The sequence below is a fragment of the Phyllobates terribilis genome, unplaced genomic scaffold, assembly GCF_046119375.1.
Source record: "Phyllobates terribilis strain yellow unplaced genomic scaffold, ASM4611937v1 Scaffold_10__3_contigs__length_209671492, whole genome shotgun sequence".
NCBI classification, from domain to species: Eukaryota; Metazoa; Chordata; class Amphibia; order Anura; family Dendrobatidae; genus Phyllobates; species Phyllobates terribilis.
The window spans coordinates 61,592,360-61,616,361 of NW_027362770.1; the positions used below are offsets into that span (position 1 = coordinate 61,592,360).

A 24,002-nucleotide genomic window follows, 5' to 3' on the forward strand; every position below is an offset into this window, starting at 1 on the left:
GCGACACTGTGATAAGTGACAGGGCTATATATAACACTATATGATAAGGGACGGGGCTATATATAACAAGAGGGGACACTATGTAATAAGGATCAGGGCTATACATAACAAGGGGGGACACTACGTAATAAGGGTCAGGGCTATACATAACAAGGGGGGACACTATGTAATAAGGGTCAGGGCTATACATAACAAGGGGGGACACTATGTAATAAGGGTCAGGGCTATACATAACAAGAGAGGACACTATGTGATAAGGGTCAGGACTATACATAACAAGGGGGGACACTATGTAATAAGGGTCAGGGCTATACATAACAAGAGAGGATGCTTTGTAATAAGGGACGAGCTATACATAACAAGAGGGGACACTATGTAATAAGGGTCAGGGCTATACATAACAAGAGGGGACACTATGTAATAAGGGTCAGGGCTATACATAACAAGGGGGGGCCACTATGTGATAAGGGTCAGGGCTATACATAACAAGAGGAAACGCTATGTAATAAGGTACAGGCTATACATAAGAAGAGGGGACGCTATGTAATAGGGGACAGTGCTATTCATAATAAGAGAGGACCGTATGTAATAAGGGACAGCACTATAGATGACAAGGTGCTGCTATGTAATATGGGACAACGCTATACTGTACATACAAGGTAATACTGTGTAATAAGGGATAACGCTATACATAACAAGAGGGAATGCTGTGGAATAAGGGATGGCACTAGTGATGAGCGAGTATGTTCTGTTAACCCTTTCGGAGAGCATGCCTAAGAAACAGACATTCCTCACATGTATTAAAGCTGTCAAACAGTCGCAAATCATGGACATAGAGAGACTGAATCGTAACACGCGAGCACGCTGAAGATACTCGGTGTTTGCCCGAGCATGCTTGCCGAAAGGGTTAATAGAACATTCTCGCTTATCACTAGATGGCACTATACATAACAACAGAGAACATTAATAAGGAATGACGCTACACATAATAACAGAGGATACAATGTAAAAAGGGACAGCTCTACACATAACAAGGGGATGCTATGTAATAAGGGAGAGCGCTATTCACAACAAGAGAGGACACTATGTAATAAGTAATGGTGCTATACATAAGAGAGGACCATATTTAATAAATGACAATGCTATAGATAACAAGGTGTTGCTATATAATATGGGACAGAGCTATACATAACAAGAAAGCACCCAATGTAATAAGTGCTAAACAAAAAAAAAAAGGAGATGCTAAGTAAAACGAGACAGGGCTGTACATAAAATGAGGGGATTATTTGTATTAATAAGGGACAGGGCTATGCATAAAATGAGGGGATGCTATGTAATAAGGAATGGCGCTATAAACCAGAAAGGTCATTTATGTAATAAGAGTCAGCACTATACACAGAAAGAGGAGACACTATGTAATAAGGAATCTATATATATAATTGTCTTATCCCGTCTGTCTGTCTGTCCAGGAAATCCAGTGTCGCTCATTGGTCCGGCCGCTGTCTGTCCAGGAAATCCCGCGTCGCTCATTGGTCCGGCCGCGGCCAATCAGCGACGCGGGATTTCAGAAAAAAGATGGCGGCCGTTAGCGGCTCATCTGCCGGACGGAGGTCAGCGGCGCTGCAGCCGGGAGATGAGCGGCGCTAGCAGCAGAACTACCCCGACATGCGGCGCCACTGACCTCCATGCGGCTAACCTCGGGAGATCAGCGGCTAGGACCGCTGATCTCCCGATGACAAGTGTGAACGGAGGACCGGGGAGCGGCGGGATGCTTCTGCTGCGAGCAGCCGCTCATCTCCCAGCTGCTCATCTCCCAGCTGCTCGCAGCGAAAGTACCCACACAGGCAGCGCCTCTCCCCGATCCTCGCTAATACGAGGCTGATTGGTCGCTGCCGCCGGCCGCGACCAATCAGCGAGATTAGCGCCGAATTTAAACAATGCTCTGCTGATTTGTCGCGGCCGCCAACCGCAACCAATCAGCGAGATTGGCGCCAAATTTAAACAACGCTCTGCTGATTGGTCGCGGCCGCCAGCCACGACCAATCAGCGAGATTGGCGCCAAATTTAAACACCGCTCTGCTGATTGGTCGAGGCCGCCGGCCGCGACCAATCAGCGATTTTGGCGCCAAATTTAAACACTGCTCTGCTGATTGGTTGCGGCCGCCAGCCGTGACCAATCAGCGATTTTGGCGCCAAATTTAAACAACGCTCTGCTGATTGGTCGCGGCCGCCCGCGACCAATCAGCGAGTTTGGCGCCAAATTTAAACAACGCCCTGCTGATTGCTCGAGGCCGCCGGCCACGACCAATCAGCGATTTTGGCGCCAAATTTAAACACCGCTATGCTGATTGGCGCCAAATTTAAACAACGCTCTGCTGATTGGTCGCAGTCGCCGGCCGCGACCAATCAGCATTATTGGCGCCAAATTTAAACCCCGCTCTGCTAATTGGTCGCGGTTGCCGGCCGCGACCAATCAGCGATTTTGGCGCCAAATTTAAACAACGTTCTGCTGATTGTGCCCGGTCGGCCGCATACATATTCTAGAATACCCGATGTGTTAGAATCGGTCCACCATCTAGTGGTGTTATAAATAACAAGAGAGATCATTATGTGAAAAGGGACAGCGCTATACATAACATGAGGTGATGCTATGTAATAAGGGACAGCGCTATACATAAGAAAACATCCTTTGTAATAAGGGACAGTGCTATTCATAATAAGAGGGACGCTATGTAATAAGGGACAGCGCTGTAGATAATAAGGTGATGCTATGCAATATAGAACAGCTCTATAAATAACAAGGTGATGCTATGTAATAAGGGAAAGTGCTATACATTACAAGAGGAAATGCTGTGTAATAAGGAATGGCACTATACATAACAGACAATATTATGTAATAAGGAATGGCGCTGTACATAATAAGAGAGAACCGTATGTAATAAGGGACAGCACTATAGATAACAAGGTGATGCTATGTAATATGGGGCAAATCTATACTGTACATAACAAGATAATGCTATGTAATAAGGGACAGCTCTATACATAACAAGAGGGAATGCTGTGGAATAAGGGATGGCACTATACATAACAATGGAGGACATTAATAAGGAATGACACTACACATAATAAGACAGGACACTATGTAAAAAGGGACAGCTCTATACATAACGAGGGGATGCTATATAATAAGGGACAGCACTATTCACAACAAGAGGGGACACTATGTAATAAGCAATGGTGCTATACATAAGAGAGGACCATATGTGATAAGGGACAGTGCTATAGATAAGGTGATGCTATATAATATGGGACAGAGCCATACATAACAAGAAAGCATCCTATGTAACAAGTACTAAACAAAAAAAGGAGATGCTAAGTAAAATGAGATAGCGCTATACATAAAATGAGGGGATTCTTTGTATTAATAAGGGACAGCGCTATGCATAAAATGAGGGGATGCTATGTAATAAGGAATGGCGCTATAAATAACAAGAGAGGTCATTTACAGGTGCATCTCACTAAATTAGAATATCATCAAAAAGTTAATTTATTTCAGTTCTTCAATACAAAAAGTGAAACTCATATAGAGTCATTACAAACAGAGTGATCTATTTCAAGTGTTATTTTTGTTATTGTTGATGATTATGGCTTACAGCCAATGAAAACACAAAAGTCTTTATCTCATGAAATTAGAATAATTAACAAAAAACACCTGCAAAGGTTTCCTACACATTTAAAAAGGTCCCTTAGTCTGTTTCAGTAGGCTCCACAATCATGGGGAAGACTGCTGACTTTACAGATATCCAGAAGGCAGTCATTGACACACTCCACAAGGTCCCAGAGTTCCAATTTTTTTTTTGGAAATCAAGGTCCCAGAGTCTGGAGGAAGAGTGGAGAAGCATACAATCCAAGCTGCTTGAGGACTAGTGTGAAGTTTCCACAATCAGTGATGGTTTGGGGAGCCATGTCATCTGCTGATGTAGGTCTACTGTGTTTTATCAAGACCAAAATCAGCGCAGCCGTCTACCAGGAAATGTTAGAGCACTTCATGCTTCCCTCTGCCGACAAGCTTTTTGGAGATGGAAATTTCATTCTCCACCAGGACTTGGCACCTGTCCACACTGCCAAAAGTACCAATACCTGGCTTAAAAACAACAGAATCACTGTTCTTGATTGGCCAACAAACTCGCCTGACCTTAACCCCATAAAGAATCCATGGAGTATTGTCCAGAGGAAGATGAGAGACACCAGACCCAACAATGCAGACGAGCTGAAGGCTGCTATCAAAGCAACCTGGGCTTCAATAACACCTCAGCAGTGCCACAGGCTAATCGCCTCCATGCCACGCCATATTGATGCAGTAAGTTATGCTAAAGGAGCCCCGACCAAGTGTTGAGTGCATTTACTGAACATACATTTCAGTAGGCCAACATTTTGGATTTTAAAAACATTTTTCAAGCTGTTGCTATAAAGTATTCTAATTTACTGAGATAATGACTTTTGTGTTTTCATTGGCTGTAAGCCATAATCATCAACATTAACAGAAATAAACACTTGAAATAGATCACTCTGTTTGTAATGACTCTATATAATACAGTTATATGAAAAAGTTTGGGCACCCCTATTAATCTTAAGCTTAATGTTTTATAAAAATTGGTGTTTTTGCAACAGCTATTTCAGTTTGATATATGTAGTAACTGTTGGACACAGTAATGTTTCTGCCTTGAAATGAGGTTTATTGTACTAACAGAAAATGTGCAATCTGCATTCAAACAAAATTTGACAGGTGCATAAGTATGGGCACCCTTATCATTTTCTTGTTTTAAATACTCCTACCTACTTTTTACTGACTTACTAAAGCACTTTTTTTTGTTTTGTAACCTCATTGAGCTTTGAACTTCATAGCCAGGTGTATGCAATCATGAGAAAAGCTACTTAAAGTGGCCACTTGCAAGTTGTTCTCCTGTTTGAATCTCATCTGAAGAGTGGCATCATGGGCTCCTCAAAACAACTGTCAAATGATCTGAAAACAAAGATTATTCAACATAGTTCAGGGGAAGGATACAAAAAGCTGTCTCAGAGATTTAACCTGTCAGTTTCCACTGTGAGGAACATAGTAAGGAATTGGAAGAACACAGGGACAGTTCTTGTTAAGGCCAGAAGTGGCAGGACAAGAAAAACATCAGAAAGGCAGAGAAGAAGAATGGTGAGATCAGTCAAGGACAATCCTCAGACCACCTCCAGAGAGCTGCAGCATCAACTTGCTGCAGATGGTGTCACTGTGCATCGGTCAACTATACAATGCACTTTGCACAAGGAGAAGCTGTATGGGAGAGTGATGCGAAAGAAGCCGTTTCTGCAAGCACGCCACAAACAGAGTCGGCTGAGGTATGCAAAAGCACATTTGGAGAAGCCAATTTCTTTTTGGAAGAAGGTCCTGTGGACTGATGAAACCAAGATTGAGTTGTTTGGTTATACAAAAAGGCGTTATGCATGGCGGCAAAAAAACACAGCATTCCAAGAAAAACACTTGCTACCCACAGTAAAATTTGGTGGAGGTTCCATCATGCTTTGGGGCTGTGTGGCCAATGCCGGCACCGGGAATCTTGTTAAAGTTGAGGGACGCATGGATTCCACTCAGTATCAGCAGATTCTTGACAATAATGTTCAAGAATCAGTGATAAAGGTGAAGTTACGCAGGGGATGGATCTTTCAGCAAGACAATGATCCAAAACACCGCTCCAAATCTACTCAGGCATTCATGCAGAGGAACAATTACAATGTTCTGGAATGGCCATCCCAGTCCCCAGACCTGAATATCATTGAACATCTGTGGGATCATTTGAAGAGGGCTGTCCATGCTCGGCGACCATCAAACTTAACTGAACTGGAATTGTTTTGTGAAGAGGAATGGTCAAAAATACCTTCATCCAGGATCCAGAAACTCATTAAAAGCTACAGGAAGCGACTAGAGGCTGTTATTTTTGCAAAAGGAGGATCTACTAAATATTAATGTCACTTTTCTGGTGAGGTGCCCATACTTATGCACCTGTCAAATTTTGTTTGAATGCAGATTGCACATTTTCTGTTAGTACAATAAACCTCATTTCAAGGCAGAAACATTACTGTGTCCAACAGTTATTACATATATCAAACTGAAATAGCTGTTGCAAAAACACCAATTTTTATAAAACAATAAGCTTAAGATTAATAGGGGTGCCCAAACTTTTTCATATAACTGTATATGAGTTTCACTTTTTGTATTGAAGAACTAAAATAAATTAACTTTTTGATGATATTCTAATTTAGTGAGATGCACCTGTATGTAATAAGAGACAGCACTGTACACAAAAAGAGGAGACACTATGTAATAAGGAATGGTGTTATAAATAACAAGAGAGATCCTTATGTAAAAAGGGACAGGGCTATACATAACATGAGGTGATGCTATGTAATAAGGGACAGCACTATACATATGCTAAAATAAAGGAGATCCTAAGTAAAAACAGACAAGGTTATACATAAAAAGAAGGGATGCTATATATGTAATAAGGGACAGCACTATACATAAGAAAGGGGTTGTTATATGATAAGGTATAGTGTTATACATCAGAAGGGAAAACTATGTAATAAGGGACAGCACTATGCATAATAAGAGGTGACGCTATGTAATAAGGGTCAGCGCTATACCACGTTCCAAATTATTAGGCTATGTGCCCACGATGCAGAAATGAAGCAGAAATTTTCCTGAGCATTTCTGCATCTCCTTTGCCAGAAAAACACATGCGTTTTTTACGCGTTTTTGATGCGTTTTTGCATGCGGATTTTACATGCATTTTTGTAAGCATATTTCAAGCGTTTTTGAACACAAAGTTAGTGGAAAAAACAGTGAAACTGCTGATGTCATTTCCTAGTTCAACCCCTCTTCACCATTTTGTTTATTGCAATAGACAGGATGCCACTGGAACTGCAGCCCCTGCATCTCAGCAGACCATGCATACACCTTTTGCTGCTGACTGCCATAAATCTCCTGCACTACTACAGCGAGCAGGTAATAAATTAAAGTAGATGGTTTTTTGGGTTACATTATTTTTATGTAGTGTGTACTAACCTATTATTGTTCCATAGGAGCGGTTAAGGAGAAGAAGATCCAAAAAGATGTGGGTGCACCCTATCTTGCAGGAGCAGGCGGACAAGGGCCACTTCATTGTTCTTTACCCGGATTTAAAGAGGTAAGATATATGAGAAAAAAAGGATATTGTCACCCGTATGTACCATTTTTTTTTAAGGAGTTTTTATTGGTATGCTATGTTACAAAATTATATTTTAATCCGTGTGGTTTTTTTTTGTTGGGGGTTTTCTGTTTAATAAAGTTTTCCAGAAAAATTTCAGCAGTTTTGCTATCTGACCATTGCTGCGTTTGATCGGCTGCTAATTCATTGCTGGACTACTGTGATACCATAATGCGACGGCCATCTCTGCTGAGGAAAGGCTGCTCATCACCTTGCGGTAAATTGAATGTTTCCATATATATATGTGTTTTTTTTATTTTTAGATATAAACAACATATGCTGCCACGGCCAGAATAATTATTGTCAGTATTTACACATTATTATTGTCCTAAATTGGAGAAAAAAACACGTGCTTAATAAGATACATTTTTAAATCCTCACCAATTCTGCATTTATCATCCATGGCCGGTTTCACATGTACACATATCACCAGCACCTTACCAAAAAATGTTCCAGAGATATCCTTTCCCTGTGTGCCCGTGTGTGTTTTCCAACTTGTAGTTGTGTGCGTTACATGTGCTGCACCTGGATCACATGGACGGACTTCTGGGAGTCAGCACTACAATCGCTAATCCCTGAAGTCGGTGCTGAACGATGAGCTCATCATGGTTCTCTGCTGGCGCTGTGCTCAGCACCAGCAGGGACCATGATGAGTGGGTTAATAGTGTGTCCCCAACTGTAAAAATTAAGAATAAAGTAATAGCAATCATTATGTTTCTTGTCTCCGGTACGTCTGGAAACTGTCACCACTTATACGGGAGAAACTGACATGTGAAAGAGGCCTTGTGGGGTTTTGTATTTTAATAATCACATAGGAACAATGACTTTAGTTCCACCACCCATGAATGGGCACAGCAGCTCACCCCTCCTGTCAGGTGTACCTGGTTTTGTTAGTCACCCTGTGGTGATGGCTCCATTGTGTCTGTTTTTATGTACCTATTTTTGGCTTGCCCATGATATAACAATGCACCAAGATCAGATTGAAAAGGTCACTGATGTGTGAACTCTAGAGCAAACATTATAGGCAAACACAGACACAAAATGAAAACATAATAGAATTGATATGTGTGAACTCAAGAGCAAACAAAGGATGAAAAAACACCTACAAAATGTTTAACCGAACCCCAAAAAAAAAAAGTCTCTCATTGCTGGAATAGTATTTTGTAATAAAGTCCGTAATTTTTTCCATAGTAATCAATAATGGAGAATTATAGCGTTGGCTTGTATTTCTTTTCTTTTTCTGGCTTTTCTAATTTTATATTTTTCCTTTTCAGGTTTTTGGCCACAGGAGAGAGCTATACATCACTGCACCTCCAATTTAGGGTTGGTAAATCCACCATTTCCAGAATTGTGAGGTGCGCATGTAGCGTCATCTGGCAGAAGTTGCAGCCCATCTTGATACCTTCCCCAACCGAGGAGACTTGGCTGCAGGTCGCAGCAGGCTTTCAAACTGTGGCCAATTTCCCCAACTGCATAGGTGCTGTTGATGGCAAACATGTGAGAGTTCGGCAGCCACCACGATCAGGATCACGCTTCTTTAATTATAAGAAATATTTTTGTGTAGTCCTGATGGCGGTGGCTGATGCACATTACAAATTTGTTGCCATTGACATTGGTGCCTATGGCAGTACTGGGGACTCTTGGGTGTTTAGATCATCACAGATTGGGTGCAAATTCTTCAAGATGGCGGAGCGCTCCCAGCCCCAAGACCTTTGCCGGGTGCCACACATCCAGTTCCCTTTGTGATTGTATCGGATGAAGCATTTCCCTTAAACACCAACCTGCTGCGCCCATACCCACGAAGGGCACTGAATGACCGGCGGAGGATTTTTAATAATCGGCTGAGTCGTGCACGCAGATATGTGGAATGCACCTTCAGAATCATGTGCAGTCAGTGGAGGATCTTTCACACTGAGACTGTTGACAGTGTAATTAAGGCATGCTGTGTACTCCACAACTATGCTTGTGAATACAGCACAGAGATAGATGAGGAGTCACAGCTGTCAGAATTAATTCCAGTTGTCAACTTGGGTCAGGGAAGGCCATCCAACTCTGGTGCCTGGGTACGAGAAACCTTCGCTGACTACTTCATGAGTCCTGAAGGTGCCGTGCAATGGCAATACTCTTGTGCTGGTGTTGAGCAGCCTGACCAGCAGAGAAGATCTAATGACCAATAAAAGAAGAGCTTCCATACGATTATTTTTTTCAAAAAATCCCAAAAAATGTTTAAAAAATATTTGGTTTAATTTTTAATCTTGTCTCCAATATCTCTTGAATTTTCACCTTCTATGTATTGCTTTAGAACCATACGTCAACTCAAAAGTTTATGTAAGTGTATGACAGGCCCAACAAGGCTAGAACTTGGCAATCATTCACTTACATTGGGACCCTTACTTCTGATTATTCTCAGTCACAATTTGTAGTCACAAGATGGCTTAGCAGTGCATCGCATGTCAAGATATTTCATGTACTTGTCCCAAAAATTTAAAAAACACGTGAGATATCCGTGTCCGTGTTTATATCTTTAAAATACGTGTGTGTGAACAACCCACATGTATCAGTGCCTGGGAATTGGCGATACTACTAGAGCCCTCTTCCCAAGTATTGTCTGCTGAAGTCATCACTCACCATTGTCATTTTGCTTGCGCTAAGAGCAGGACTAGCAAAGAACAATGTTGAGAATAGTATCCATCCAAAACTTTGTTGTCGAAAAAAATATCCAAGTATATTTCTAATTTAAAAACGACTGTATACAGTCGACCACACACGTAGAGTAGCTGAATAACTTTCAAAATTTAGAGTTCACCTGACCTGCGCTATGGTCAGCGCAGATCAGGGGACCAATTTTTCAGTTAGAACCCAATCCAACCACATATACACTTGAAAAGTAAAATGAACACAAATAGTTTAAATATATTTTTTTTATACATAATATAGAACAACTTTTTCAATTTTTTTAACCAAAAAAAACAACAAACTTCTATAGAAATTTTTGGGACAAACATTGCCCATAACTTTGGAATATATGACACATTGTGTACCGCAGACCTGTCATCAGTTTAGGGCCATAAAATACAGGCAGCACCTGTAGGTTGTTTAACTATATAAAACTCAAAAAAATTGTGTATCTAACGACCTACAGGTGCTGTCTGTATTTGCTATGGTCCAAAAATGATGCCAGGGAGGGGGTAAATCATTTAACTACAAATTATGATAATCAGGGTCATAGCTGTACCCAGGAAACATTTCTGGAGAAAAGCCACTGTTTGGAGATGGTCCTTGACGAAGTGCTGATGCTCCAGGGGCTGGTTGGCGACCATAAGTGGCTTGCGTCTCTTCAGGCCGGTATGCTGCAACCTGCCCAAAACACTGGGTTGCAGCTGCTGGTGGTGGTGGAGGCCCACTGGGATTGAACAGATTAAATATCCCAGTAAGTACGGCTGGGGGCGAGGGCATAACTGATGTCCCATCAATTGCCATAACCAGAGCGTTGGCTGCAGTCATGTACATGTTCTGCTTGTCTCGTGGCATGGATCTGAGGCGGCCAGCTATAGATAAGGCAAATTTATCCAGGTCATCTTCTTGTGTTGTCCTGTCCACAAGACTGAGGGTGCGATTAGTGAGGGCTTCAAGCACACTAGTCACACCCTCGTGGCTTTTGGCTTTTTTTGGTGCCGCCCTTCTCGATGCCACGGGACGAGCAGAACCAGCCCCCCTCCCAGTGGGCCTCGACACATCACCAGTAGAGCTACCGGCAGCACTTGCAGCAGGAGTAGCAGTACCCGAAACCGGCACGATGTCAGCAGGACTTGAAGAAGCGTCGGGACAACCGGCAGCGGCCAAACCAGCGGTAGAAGTGGACGGACAAACATATTGATCCGGCGAGGAAACTAGAAAGAAGTCCTCTGATTCCTCTGCTCCATGTTCAGTGCTTGTGTCCTCTTGTGGACCTGGGGTTGGGGCCCTAATATTGCCTTCAGTTCTGTATAAAATAAAAGGTAAAAAAATAAGGCATATTAATACAATATTTTTGTAAACATTTCGATTAATAATACTTATTGGGAAATTACCTCCGCAAACTCCTGCTGCTTAACATGAAAGCCAGCTCGTCTGCAAAAGGCACCTTTCTTTTCCGTGGCGATGAGTCACTTTCACCAGGCGGTTGGTGACCGATCGCCACCTACTTTTGATATCAGCCACTGCAATAACAAAACAAAAAACAATTTATGTACTGCTTTAACAACAAAAATGAAATTACAAATATATATAAAAATATTGTACAAATAAATGCAAAAATCAAAACTTACTAATTTTCTCTTGGGCATGTGGTTCCGCATGCACCCACTGGGGATAGATTTCCCTCAAAACAGCGGCCCAAGCATCCTTTTTTTTCTGTTTGTCTTTATAGACCTCACTGGCCCTGTCCCAGATTTCCGGATATATTTCAATCTAGAGTGTATAACATACCGTCAGTGAATATTTTTTTTTTAAAAAAAAGGGGGGAATAAAAGAGTAAAAAATAATATATAAATATATATATATATATATATATATATATATATATATATATACATACACACACGCAAAACATATGGAGATGTCTACGCATGTGTGTATACATGCGTTCACACACACACACACAACAACCCCCCTATATTCTACGGCTCTTTCACACGTCTGAATCTCCGGGAAGAGTGGTGATGACATTTTCCACACGTACCGGAGACCCACACACAGACCCATTCCGAAGCATGCTCGGTCACGCATATCTGCAGTGACGTGGATATGTGGACGTGAGAAATTGGCCTTACAGCGTAAGCAGGAGCTTTCAGTGAATGAGCCCACATACGCTGTCCAATAATCTTTCATTTCACTAAATAATTTAAAAAAAAACGTGGGCTCCCGCATAATTTGAATAACTAGCAGAGGGAAAGCAGACGGCTGAGGGCTGATGTAATAGTCTGGGAAGTAGCCAATAACCATGGCCCCTTCCCTTGCTATTAATATCAAGCCACAGCAGTTAGTTTAGCCTTTACTGGCCATTGTACAGGGGGACCACCCAAAAAAAAAAACGTGGGGTCCCCTTATAAATTGAAGCCAGCAATGGCTAGCCGCTTTGCCTTTTCTGGCTACTATAAAGGGACACCCCCCCAAAAAAATGACATGGGATCCCCCTATGAATTGTAGCCAGCAAAGGTTAGGCGGACAGCTGCGACCTGATATCAATAGCCTAGAAAGGGGCCATGGTTATAGGCCCCCTCCCAGGCTATAATATCAGCCCTCAGCCGCCCCAGATTTGGCGCATCATATTTGTGCGCCAAATCTGGCGCTTAGCTTCGCTCTTCCACGCTGCCTTGGTGCGGTGGCAGGGGGTAATAGTGGTGGGGTTCATGTCAGCGCCAGCTGCCATGAAGCCCAGGTTAGTAATGAGGGGCGTCTAGAAGACACCCCCATTACTAACCTACAAAGAGTTAAAAAAAAACACAGAAACAACCAGAAAAAAATAATTTAATTGAAATAAAACACCATTTTAATAAATTCTTAATTTACTAAAAAAAAATAATTACCTGTCCACGTTCCTGCGCTGAGCTCCCATGCACAGCTGTCACATCTGGAGTGCATTAGCGCTGCTCCAGTGGCCTCCTTTACGGCCCTGCTGTACCGTGGGAATTTCTCATGGTCAGCGGGGCCGTAAAGGAGATCACCGGAGCAGCGCTGCCTTAACTCCGGTGAACTCCGTGATGCAATGACGGGGACGCTTTGCATCCCCGTCATTGTAGCGGCAGCGGCGATTTAGAGCCGTCACATTTTATGTGGCCACTCTAAACTGGAGATCTTCGTGGGACACTCGTGGACTACTATGGAGGGGTAAGGATAAGGTTTTTATTTTATATTACAGGAGATCAATGGCTTCGGGGAATTAGGTGTGTAGGTGAGTATAGGTGTATTTTTTTATTTTATTTCAGGTGGCGATCGGCGGGGACAGGTAATGTATTAACTACTTAATTATTTTTTTTTTCTAGGTAACCACTGGCCACCAATGAATAAAAACTAAACAAAAGGGACAGTAGATTAAATAAATAATCTTGGGGGCAATAAAATAAAATAAAAAATATATATATATAAAAAAAGGGAATCTGATGGCAACCCCCCCTCAAAAAAGGGGCAAAATAATAAATAAGGTGGGGGGGCAAAATAAAAAATAAATTGGGGCAATAATATATGGGGGCAATAAATAAAAAAACATATATGGGGGCAATAATTTTAATTTTGTGTAACATTTTACAGCAGGAGCAGGCTGATGGCAACTACTGCTCCCATCGAGCTGCTCCTGCTGGCACTAGTTTACTGGGGACAGACATAGGTCGATGGGAGTAGTAGTCTCACATCGGCCTATGTCTGCCTGCTGACACCCGCACACACAGACCCCACATACACCCCACACAGACACTACTTACCACACTAATCATGAATCCCACATTGAGATTCATGCGCTTATACCATCCCAGATGAGCAGCCATGATCCTGGTAGACGGGAATGGTCTGGGATTCTCGCCTTCCTGGATTATGGGATGCTCATGGGATGGCATGAACGCCCCCACATGAGGTCACTTCCCATTTGCTGCAGTTTTGTGATACAAAATCGCAGCAAATGTGCTTCAACTCCACAAGCATTTTAACATGTTTGCGGATTTGAAGTGGCCCAATGCGAGTCAATGGCGTCGAAAACGCCGCGCTTCCGCAAAATTAATGGACTTGCTGCGGATTTTTCCGCAATGATAATCCACAGCGGAAATATCCACAGCACATGCGGATTATCATTGGGGACCATGGGGCACGTATTACCAAGTGTTTTTTAAGTTTTTTCGCTGCGGAAATTGCGCGGCAAAAACGCTAGAAAAACGCATAGTGGGCACGCAGCCTTATGCAAATGCTATATTTCTCGGATTTTCCTAAATGGTCAATGCAAAGGAGTCAGTATAATGTTCAAATCATCAAATGTATAAATCAAGTGTATGGATCAAATTTTATTGCACAAACCTATCAATGATAACAGTATTTTTTTCCAAGCACTGTTCCAAATTATTATGCACAAAAGTTTCCAAACATTTAATAGGTTGTAAACAACTGAAAATGGTCATTTGCTTAATTTGCAGCATTAAGGGGTCACATTTAATGAAATCAAAAGCTTTTTATAATGACATGTCCTCTCCCCACACCACCATCCCAAATTCCATATATTTTCATGTCTTCTCTCCAGCTCCCCACCCCCAATTCATTCATATAAAAAAAATACAATCACCTCTCCCCTGTGGTTCCTGTGTCATCCTCTTGTGGCTGGCTAAATGACGCAGCTGGCACTGGCTCAGCCATAGAGAAAGCTCTGTGTAGGAAGTGAAGAATGGCTTCCAGCAGCTATGCTGTGAGTCTCTTGTGCCAATAGGAGAGCAGTCCGAATGCTCCCTACCTGACGATGTGCTCCTCCGATTGTGGTAAAAATAAATACTATTATTGAGGTTAATCTGGCCATGGGTCCCACCTGTTATCACTTTTTATTTATTAGGTTTCTATCGTAAGTCCATGATTTTTTAGAAAGCAGTTTGGAAAAAAAAACAGATCAAAACCTATTAAAGTTATCTCTTTACCAGAGTATTAAACCAAAGGAAAGAGAATTGTAGCCAAAATATCAGCTATGCTTATAATTAGCACAAATCTCCAAAAGAGTAGCCAGAGAAGAAGCTCTTAATTAAAATATACACTGCTCAAAAAAATAAAGGGAACACTTAAACAACATAATATAACTCCAAGTAAATCAAACTTCTGTGAAATCAAACTGTCCACTTAGGAAGCGAAACTGATTGACAATCAATTTCACATGCTGTTGTGCAAATGGAATAGACAATAGATGGAAATTATTGGCAATTATCAAGACACGCTCAATAAAGGAGTGGTTCTGCAGGTGGGGACCACAGACCACATCTCAGTACCAATGCTTTCTGGCTGATGTTTTGGTCACTTTTGAATGTTGGTTGTGCTTTCACACTCGTGGTAGCATGAGACGGACTCTAAAACCCACAGAAGTTGCTCAGGTAGTGCAGCTCATCCAGGATGGCACATCAATGCGAGCTGTGGCAAGAAGGTTTGCTTTGTCTGTCAGCGTAGTGTCCAGAGGCTGGAGGCGCTACCAGGAGACACGCCAGTACACCAGGAGACGTGGAGGGGGCCGTAGGAGGGAAACAACCCAGCAGCAGGACCGATACCTCCGCCTTTGTGCAAGGAGGAACAGGAGGAGCACTGCCAGAGCCCTGCAAAATGACCTCCAGCAGGCCACAAATGTGCATGTGTCTGCACAAACGGTTAGAAACCGACTCCATGAGGGTGGTATGAGGGCCAGACCTCCACAGATGTGGGTTGTGCTCACAGCCCAACACCGTGCAGGACGCTTGGCATTTGCCACAGAACACCAGGATTGGCAAAGTCGCCACTGGCACACTGTGCTCTTCACAGATGAAAGCAGGTTCACACTGAGCACATGTGACAGACGTGACAGAGTCTGGAGACGCCGTGGAGAGCAATCTGCTGCCTGCAACATCCTTCAGCATGACAGGTTTGGCAGTGGGTCAGTAATGGTGTGGGGTGGCATTTCTTTGGAGGGCCGCACAGCCCTCGATGTGCTAGCCAGAGATAGCCTGACTGTCATTAGGTAACGAGATGAGATGCTCAGACCCCTTGTGAGACCATATGCTGGTGCGGTTGGCCCTGGGTTCCTTCTAATGCAGGACAATGCTAGACCTCATGTGGCTGGAGTGTGTCAGCAGTTCCTGCAAGATGAAGGCATTGAGGCTATGGACTGGCCCGCCCGTTCCCCAGACCTGAATCCGATTGAGCACATCTGGGACATCATGTCTCGCTCCATCCACCAACGTCACGTTGCACCACAGACTGTCCAGGAGTTGGCGGATGCTTTAGTCCAGGTCTGGGAGGAGATCCCACAGGAGACCATCCGCAACCTCATCAGGAGCATGCCCAGGCGTTGTAGGGAGGTCATACAGGCATGTGGAGGCCACACACAATACTCAGCCTCATCAGGAGCATGCCCAGGTGTTGTAGGGAGGTCATACAGGCATGTGGAGGCCACACACAATACTCAGCCTCATCAGGAGCATGCCCAGGCGTTGTAGGGAGGTCATACAGGCACGTGGAGGCCACACACAATACTGAGTCTCATTTTGACTTGTTTTAAGGACATTACATCAAAGTTGGATCAGCCTGTAGTGTGTTTTTCCACTTTAATTTTGGGGTTGATTCCAAATCCAGGCCTCCATTGGTTAATAAATTTGATTTCCATTGATGATTTTTGTGTGATTTTGTTGTCAGCACATTCAACTTTGTACAGAACAAAGTATTCAATGAGAATATTTCATTCATTCAGATCTAGGATGTGTTATTTGAGTGTTCCCTTTATTTTTTTGAGCAGTGTATATTTATTATTTATTAGATTGGGAATAGAAAGGATAAAAAATTACATTGCATAAATGTTGGCTGATGTGAGAGATACGACCAAGTTGGCAAGTGGAAAAAGCCAAGGAGAAAAAGACCATATCCCTCGTGGCAGAAACTCTGAAACAACAGCAAAGAAAGATAATGACAGCACCAGTATACATATATAAGGAGTTTGCAGGGGGAATAAATAGCAGGTGGTTAGCAATTAGCCTGACCAATTCAAATTTGACTAGATACTATAATGTGGTCAGATTATAGCATCACATATAAAGGGTGTGCTGGTAGTTATAGCAGAGCCTGCAAATAAGAGGCATATATAATCTGCTGATCCAACATCTGCTAGTGAATCCCCATGCAAAAAGCCAAAAAATAACCTGTTCTAAGCATGTATTTAGTTAAACCCATGTATGGTGCATGCACAAGCTGAAACCGTATGACTCTAGTGCTGTTCACATGTATAACAGTAATATATTACCTTGAGACATGTTGTATGCGGTGTGCGGGTTCTGTCAGGAGGGAGCTGATAGCGACCCTGCCAATGAATGACTGCTGCTTTCATTTCTCCTGGTCCACCAGAGTGGTAGTGCTGAAGCTCTGCTGTTAATTGAAAGACAAGAATGCAGCGTCACAGATAGCTACTAGAGCTGTATCTCATTATATGCACCATTCTCACGCCTAAAATGGATAAGAATACCGCACGCTGAAAATGGCTCATGTGTAGTGATGGGCGAACCCCTGACAGTTCGGGTTCGGTGGGTTCAGCCGAACAACGAACTGTTTATTAAAAGTTCGGGTACCAGAACAATACCCGAACACAGATCACCATTCACATGAATGGGGGGCCCGAACAACTGGTGTTTGCCACGCTGACATATGCATGACAGCCCTGCAAACACTGCCTCTGTTCGGCGGTAAGATCATTACCGCCGATCAGAGAGCTGCAAAAATAAAAAAACAACAATATCCCTCACCTGTCTGAAGTTCTGTTCCACGCCGTAATCCAAGTCTGGGATAAATAGATTTCAACTGGGACGGTGCAAAGATGCAACAGTCCCCGGCTTAAAACCACTGAAGAATGAGCTGATGTGAGCTCGGCTTCAGTGACTAGTGGTGACGTTCGCCGTCGGTCATTGAGACTGCGTTCATGCCCATGACAGCGTGGCAAACACTTGATGTTTGGGCCTTTAATCCCACGCTGTCATCTGGCAGCGTGGGAACCGCAGCGCTCTGACCGGTGGTATTAATCATACCACCGATCAGAGCCGCCGGGGTTTCTCGTGCTGTCATGCTGATGACAGTGAGAAGAACACTCAATGTTCGGGGTGCCAAACCCGAACAGTAACTTTACTGTTCAGGTTCGCTCATCTCTACTCATGTGCACTTGAACTTGGACTATCATTGATCAGTATGCTGTTCATTGCAAACTCGAGGAGCACATTGACCGAATATAAGCAGTAGAGAAATGGTAAAAGAATAGTATAATTAAAAACTTCACCTCGTCCTGCAAAAAACAAAGCCGTCATACAGCTATGTCGACTGAAAAATAAAAATGTTATGGTTCTTAGAAGAAGGGGAGGTAAAAATGAAAGAAATTTGGCTGCAGAGGGAAGGAGTAAGGCCACGGCCCCACTATCAGTATTTGGTCAGTATTCAGTCAGTATTTTTTTTCAGGAGTGGGAGCAAAAACCAGGAGTGGGTGATAAATGCAGAATTGGTGACTTGTTTCTATTATACCTTTTCTCTGATTGTTCCTCACCTGGTTTTGGCTCCCACTCCTGAGAAAAAATACTGACCGAATACTGACCAAATACTGATAGTGGGGAGTGGCCTTAGAGGGGTTTTCCCAAGAGTGAAAGTTATCATCTATCCAATGGATTACTGATGACTGGGTCCAAAAAATACACAATGAATTGAGCATTTCTGCAAATACTCGACTTGCTCTCTATACCAGTGAGGCTCTGCAGAGTTCTTTCAGAGCACCAGAATTTTCCTTAACCCAAGGACAGTGGACAGGGCCGGCTCCAGGATTTTCTGGGCCCTGGGCGATAGAGTCTCAGTGGGCCCCTTTAACACATACCACGATTCATGATGCACAGATACCGCAGAGAAATATAGATATAGTACAATGCCAAAGATTTCACTTCTTACATTACATGAGTGATATCTATTGTAAATTCCACAATAGCTCAGAAACCGGTGAATCACTCCACACAGTATACTGGCCCCCATAAAATGCTCCATATGGAATACTGGCCCCCATATAACGCTCCATACAGAATACTGGCCCCCATAAAACACTCCGTACAGGATACTGGTCCCCTTATAACGCTCCATACAGGATAATAGCCCCCATATAATGCTCCATGCAATCTGTTCCCGCCACATAATGGCCTATGCAGGCTTTCCCCCCACATAATGTCCCATGCAGGATGTCGCTCCCCCATATAATGCCCCATGCAGGATATCACCCCCCATATAATACCCCATGCAGGATGTCACCCCCAATTTAATGCCCCATGCAGGAAGTCACTGCCCCATCATATAATGCCCCATTCAGGATGTCACTCCCCCACCATATAATGCCCCATGCAGGATGTCACTCCCCCACCATATAATGCCCCATGCAGGATATCACTTCTCCCCTCCATATAATGCCTCATGCAGGATGTCACCCCTCCATATAATTCCCCATGCAGGATGTCACTTGTCCCCCCATATAATGCCCCATGCAGGATGTCACTTGTCCCCCCCCCATATAATGCCCCATGCCACCATACATAAAAAAAAAATCAAATACATACCTCACGCCTCCTCACCTGCTGCCGCTGCTCAGGTCCGGACTCCAGCGTCGCCGGCGTCGTCCCGCTCTGCCTGTGATGGCTCAGGGGAGGGTGCGGTGGAAAGACGTCACCGCGCCCTCTGACTTGAGATGTCACAGGGAGCGCACAGCAGGAAGACAGTGGATCTGCGGAGGCATGGGAAGAGGTTAAGTATCCCGCTGCCAGGGCCCTGAGCAAGCGGGGGAGAAGGGTGGGCGCTGGCACCGCTCTCCTTCGCCCATAGCCTGGCGGGGTGCCCTGATCGCAAGTGGACCCCCCCGTCTGCTCAGGGCCCTTGCACTTGCCCGGGTGCTCCATGCTGCTGACGCCGGCCCTGATAGTGGCTAACTTTAATTCTTGGGAAAGACCGCTTTAAGTCATACCAAAAGCCACAGAACAATTTTTTCCACAGAAGGTGAAGGGGCCGTGTGGTTAATCAATGAAATCATAAAATAGGTTGCCATTTTTATTTAAATATACAAACTTTGCATGTATTTTGTGTCTATTGTTAGTCACCTATATAACAGCAATAAAATGGTGCACAAAACTGCACACCCAAAATTAGAGGTCATATATAAACTTGTCTTCACAATCCATACTTCATCAGAACAATTATCAGGAATCATTTCTAAAAGAAAAAAGGCATCTACACAGGACAAACCTGTGAGAAGAAATAAAGCAAGAAGTAAGTCTAGAAATAAAATACATAGTGTGGTAAAGCGGCTTGTTAGGCTGTATGCGGAGGTAGACAAGGAACACTGTCTCTCTAAATATCGAGTTGATTTATTAAACGTCATAAATCAACCTGGAGTCCATAAAGTAAACACGGCCCATTCGGCATACCAGCAAAACAAAATACAAAGATGCAGCACAGTCCGTATATCGGTCAGGGTCCGGCCACTCAGGGTTAGGCACACACAGTTCAGCTCAATCCCTGCAAGCTCCTCTCTGGAGCAGGTTTCTCCATACACTGAACACACCTGAGTGTCAAGGCTGGCTATTTAAAGCCCAGACCACTCCCTGGAGTGGAGATATGGTGGATGGTCTATCGCCCTGCACTTAGCCATTCACCTAAAAAATATGCCCTTGGAAACCTGGCTCATTAACCCTCTCTGCACCTAATATGCAGGAGCAACTTCCATGTTTCACATCACTGAAGCTAATAGCCTCAGTGAAACATATCTGCCCTCTGACACTCTGCCAGTGACTTTGTCACATATAACCCCCCCCTTCCCCGCCCAAATCCAGGGGTTTTGGCACCTTCACTTGTTAGACAGGGAAGTCTGGACAGGGTATCGGCATTAGTATGTAGTTTCCTGGGCCTGTGCTCTACTGAAAAACTAAAGTTCTGGAGTGCCAGGAACCACGTGGTCATCCAGGCATTCTTCCCCATCCTTTCCCTCATCCATCTTAGGGGAGCATGGTTTGACACTAGCCTGAATTTGCGGCCTAATAAGTAGTATCTAAGGGTGTCAACCGCCCACTTGATGGCCAGGCACTCTTTTTCCACAATAGCATAGTTATTTTCGCAGGCCGGTAGTTTTCTACTCAGATAAAGAATGGGATGTTCCTCCCCATTTACTTCTTCGGATAAGACGGCTCCTATGCCGACGTCTGAGGCGTCCGTCTAGAACACAAACTCTTTATTGAAGTCAGGCGCTATTAAGACCGGCTGCTTACATAGGGCGAGCTTCAGTTCTTGGAACGCCACCTCTGCCTCAAAAAAACACTTGGCCATCGCCGTCTTTACATCTAAGCAGGTCGGCCAGGGGTGCCGCTATTGTGGCGAAATTCGGGATAAATCGCCGATAGTATCCCATTATTCCCAGAAAGGCCCATATCTGTTTCTTGGAGGCCGGTTGCAGGCCATTCTGGATTGCTTCCACCTTGTTCACTTGCTGTTTTATTAGACCGTAGCCCAAGTATTTCGCCTCTTCTCTTCCTATGGCGCATTTTTTTGGGGTTTATGGTAAATCCGGCATATCTCAGTGCATCTTCCCCAATCTGGGCTGAAAATCACGATGTCGTCCAGGTAAGCGGCAGCATATTTCTTGTGCGAGGCTAGGATCCGGTCCATGGCCCTCTGGAAGGTAGCTGGGGCTCCCTGTAGACCAAATGGCATCCTGGTATATTGAAAACACCCATCGGGTGTAGAGAAGGCAGTTTTTTCCTTAGCACCTGGGGACAGGAGAATTTGCCAATACCTCTTGGCTAGGTCCAGGGTAGTGATGAACTTTTTGAAAGGCTAGGGCCTGCCAGGTACATCGACCCGGGGCATCGGATAGGCGTCAAACTTGGACACTTTGTTTAGTTTCCTGTAATCGTAACAGAAGCGCCATTCTCCATCCGACTTGGGTACAAGAACAATGGGGCTAGACCAGTCTTAGACTCCTCGATGACGCCCAGGCTCAACATTCTCCGCACCTCTTTGGAGATCAGGAATTCGATACGGTCTCTGGTTCACCCGTACATGCGGTTCCATCAAGATCTCATGCTCCACAACTTGCGTTCACCCGGGCAACTCTGAAAACAGGTCTCGGTTTCTCTGCAGCTATTCTAGGCACTGTTGTTTTTGGGCCGGTGATAGTGTCTCTGCCACTGCTACGTCCTCAATCCTGGCTTCAGAATTGACCCCCAAACGTGTAGCTTCCCTGTCTCACCTCGACTTAAGCAAGTTGATGTTGTAGATCTGGTATGACTTTCTTCTACCTGGCTGGCGGATTTTTTAATTGACTTCACTCAGCTTCTCGACCATCTCATACACCCCTTGCCATTTGGCCAGAAATTTACTTTCGACAGTGGGTACTAACACTAACACTTGGTCTCCAGGGCTGAATTGTCTCAGCCTTGCGGCCCAATTGTAGACCCTCGCCTGGGCTTCTTGTGTCTGTAGAAGGCTTTCCTTCACAATTGGCATCACCCTCTCGATCCGGTCCTGCAGCCGGGGCACATGCTCGATGATGCTCTGGTGGAATGTAATCTCTGCTTCCCAGGACTCCTTTGCTATGTCCAGAAGTCCCCAAGGATGCCGTCCGTATAGCAGTTCAAACTGTGAGAACCCTGTAGAGCTCTGGGGAACTTCCTTAATGGAGAAAAGCAGGTATGGCAACAGGCAATCCAAGTATCGCCCATCCTTCTCAACGACCTTGTTGAATCTCTCCACCAGGCTGTCCGTCTGCGGATGGTATACAGACGTCCGGAGTTGTGTAATCTGGAGAGGAGAGCCTTACACAACTCCCTCATCACCTTTGACATAAAAGGAGTTCCCTCATCTGTCAGGATCTCCTTTGGCAGGCCCGTCCGGGAGAAAATTTACACCAGCTTCCTGGCGATACTTCTGGCGGAGGAGTTTCTCAATGGTACTTCCTCCGAACACCGAGTAGCATAGTCTAATACAACCAATATGTATTGGTGGCCCCTGGTGGACTTTACCAGGGGCCCGACAAGGTCCATGGCAATCCGGTCAAATGGAACCTCTATAACAGGTAACGGTACAAGGGGGCTGGGAAATGGAATACGGGAGCCATTAGCTGCTGACAGGTGGGGCAGGACCAGCAGTAATTCACAATTTCACGGTGACATCCAGGCCAGTAGAACCTTTGCAGGACCCGCTCCCGAGTTTTGTCCATTCCTAGATGCCCACCCAAGATATGAGAATGGGTCAGATCTAATACCATACGCCTATAAGAACCTGTCACGACCAACTGCTCTATCACTTCCGCTTTTGGCTTAGTGACCCTATAAAGAAGTTCCCCATTGAGTGTAAAATATGGGAACCTGGTGTCAGCCCCCAGATCTTGAGCAACCCCATTGATAACAGATACATTATCAAAGGCATACTTTAAGGTAAGATCCTGCATTTGATCAGCACCAAAGTTCCCCCCAGACACCCTCAATTCGGGAACCTCGGCCTCCGGAGTCGCCGTTTTGTCCTCGTCACCAGCAAGGACAAACAGGGGGAACTCCTCTGCCTCTGACTGCGACGGTGATGCATCATGGTGTACCCTGGTCCTGTTTGAGACACATGGTACCCCCGCTTTCTGCCACAAGTCCCAGAACAGGCTGAAGTCCCGCCCTATTATTATATTATTATCGGATGAAGCAGGTCCTTAACCACCCCGACCTCATTGGATTCAGCCCAACAGTCAGTTTGTATAGTCACTTTGGCAACGGGTAATCCATGGCGTCCCCGTGAATGCATCGGACACCCTCGTTTTTCCCGGGGATCAACTGGTGAGGAGGTGTGGCCCTTGTCAGAGTCACCAAACTCCCTGAGTCCAAGAGTCATGCCACCAGTACCCCATTTACGGTCATGGGACATGACTGTGGCCCCTCACTGGGCTGATAGTCCACGCTGCAGGCGGGGTAAGCATAGTAAGAGCACCGG

At 44.4% G+C, this 24,002-nt stretch overlaps 2 long non-coding RNA genes across 2 annotated transcripts; one reads left to right on the plus strand and one right to left on the minus strand.

Moving 5' to 3' along the window:
* Positions 1-6,948: 6,948 nt before the first annotated feature.
* LOC141164130 (uncharacterized) lies at positions 6,949-7,504 on the plus strand. The gene is made up of 3 exons (XR_012250837.1): positions 6,949-7,051; positions 7,129-7,232; positions 7,374-7,504. It is a non-coding gene; the product is annotated as an uncharacterized lncRNA (long non-coding RNA).
* Positions 7,505-10,304: 2,800 nt separating this feature from the next.
* Positions 10,305-18,419, minus strand: LOC141164131 (uncharacterized). Its single transcript, XR_012250838.1, has 4 exons — positions 17,272-18,419; positions 11,600-11,741; positions 11,363-11,491; positions 10,305-11,274 (listed from the first exon to the last, which is right to left on the minus strand). It is a non-coding gene; the product is annotated as an uncharacterized lncRNA (long non-coding RNA).
* Positions 18,420-24,002: the final 5,583 nt, after the last annotated feature.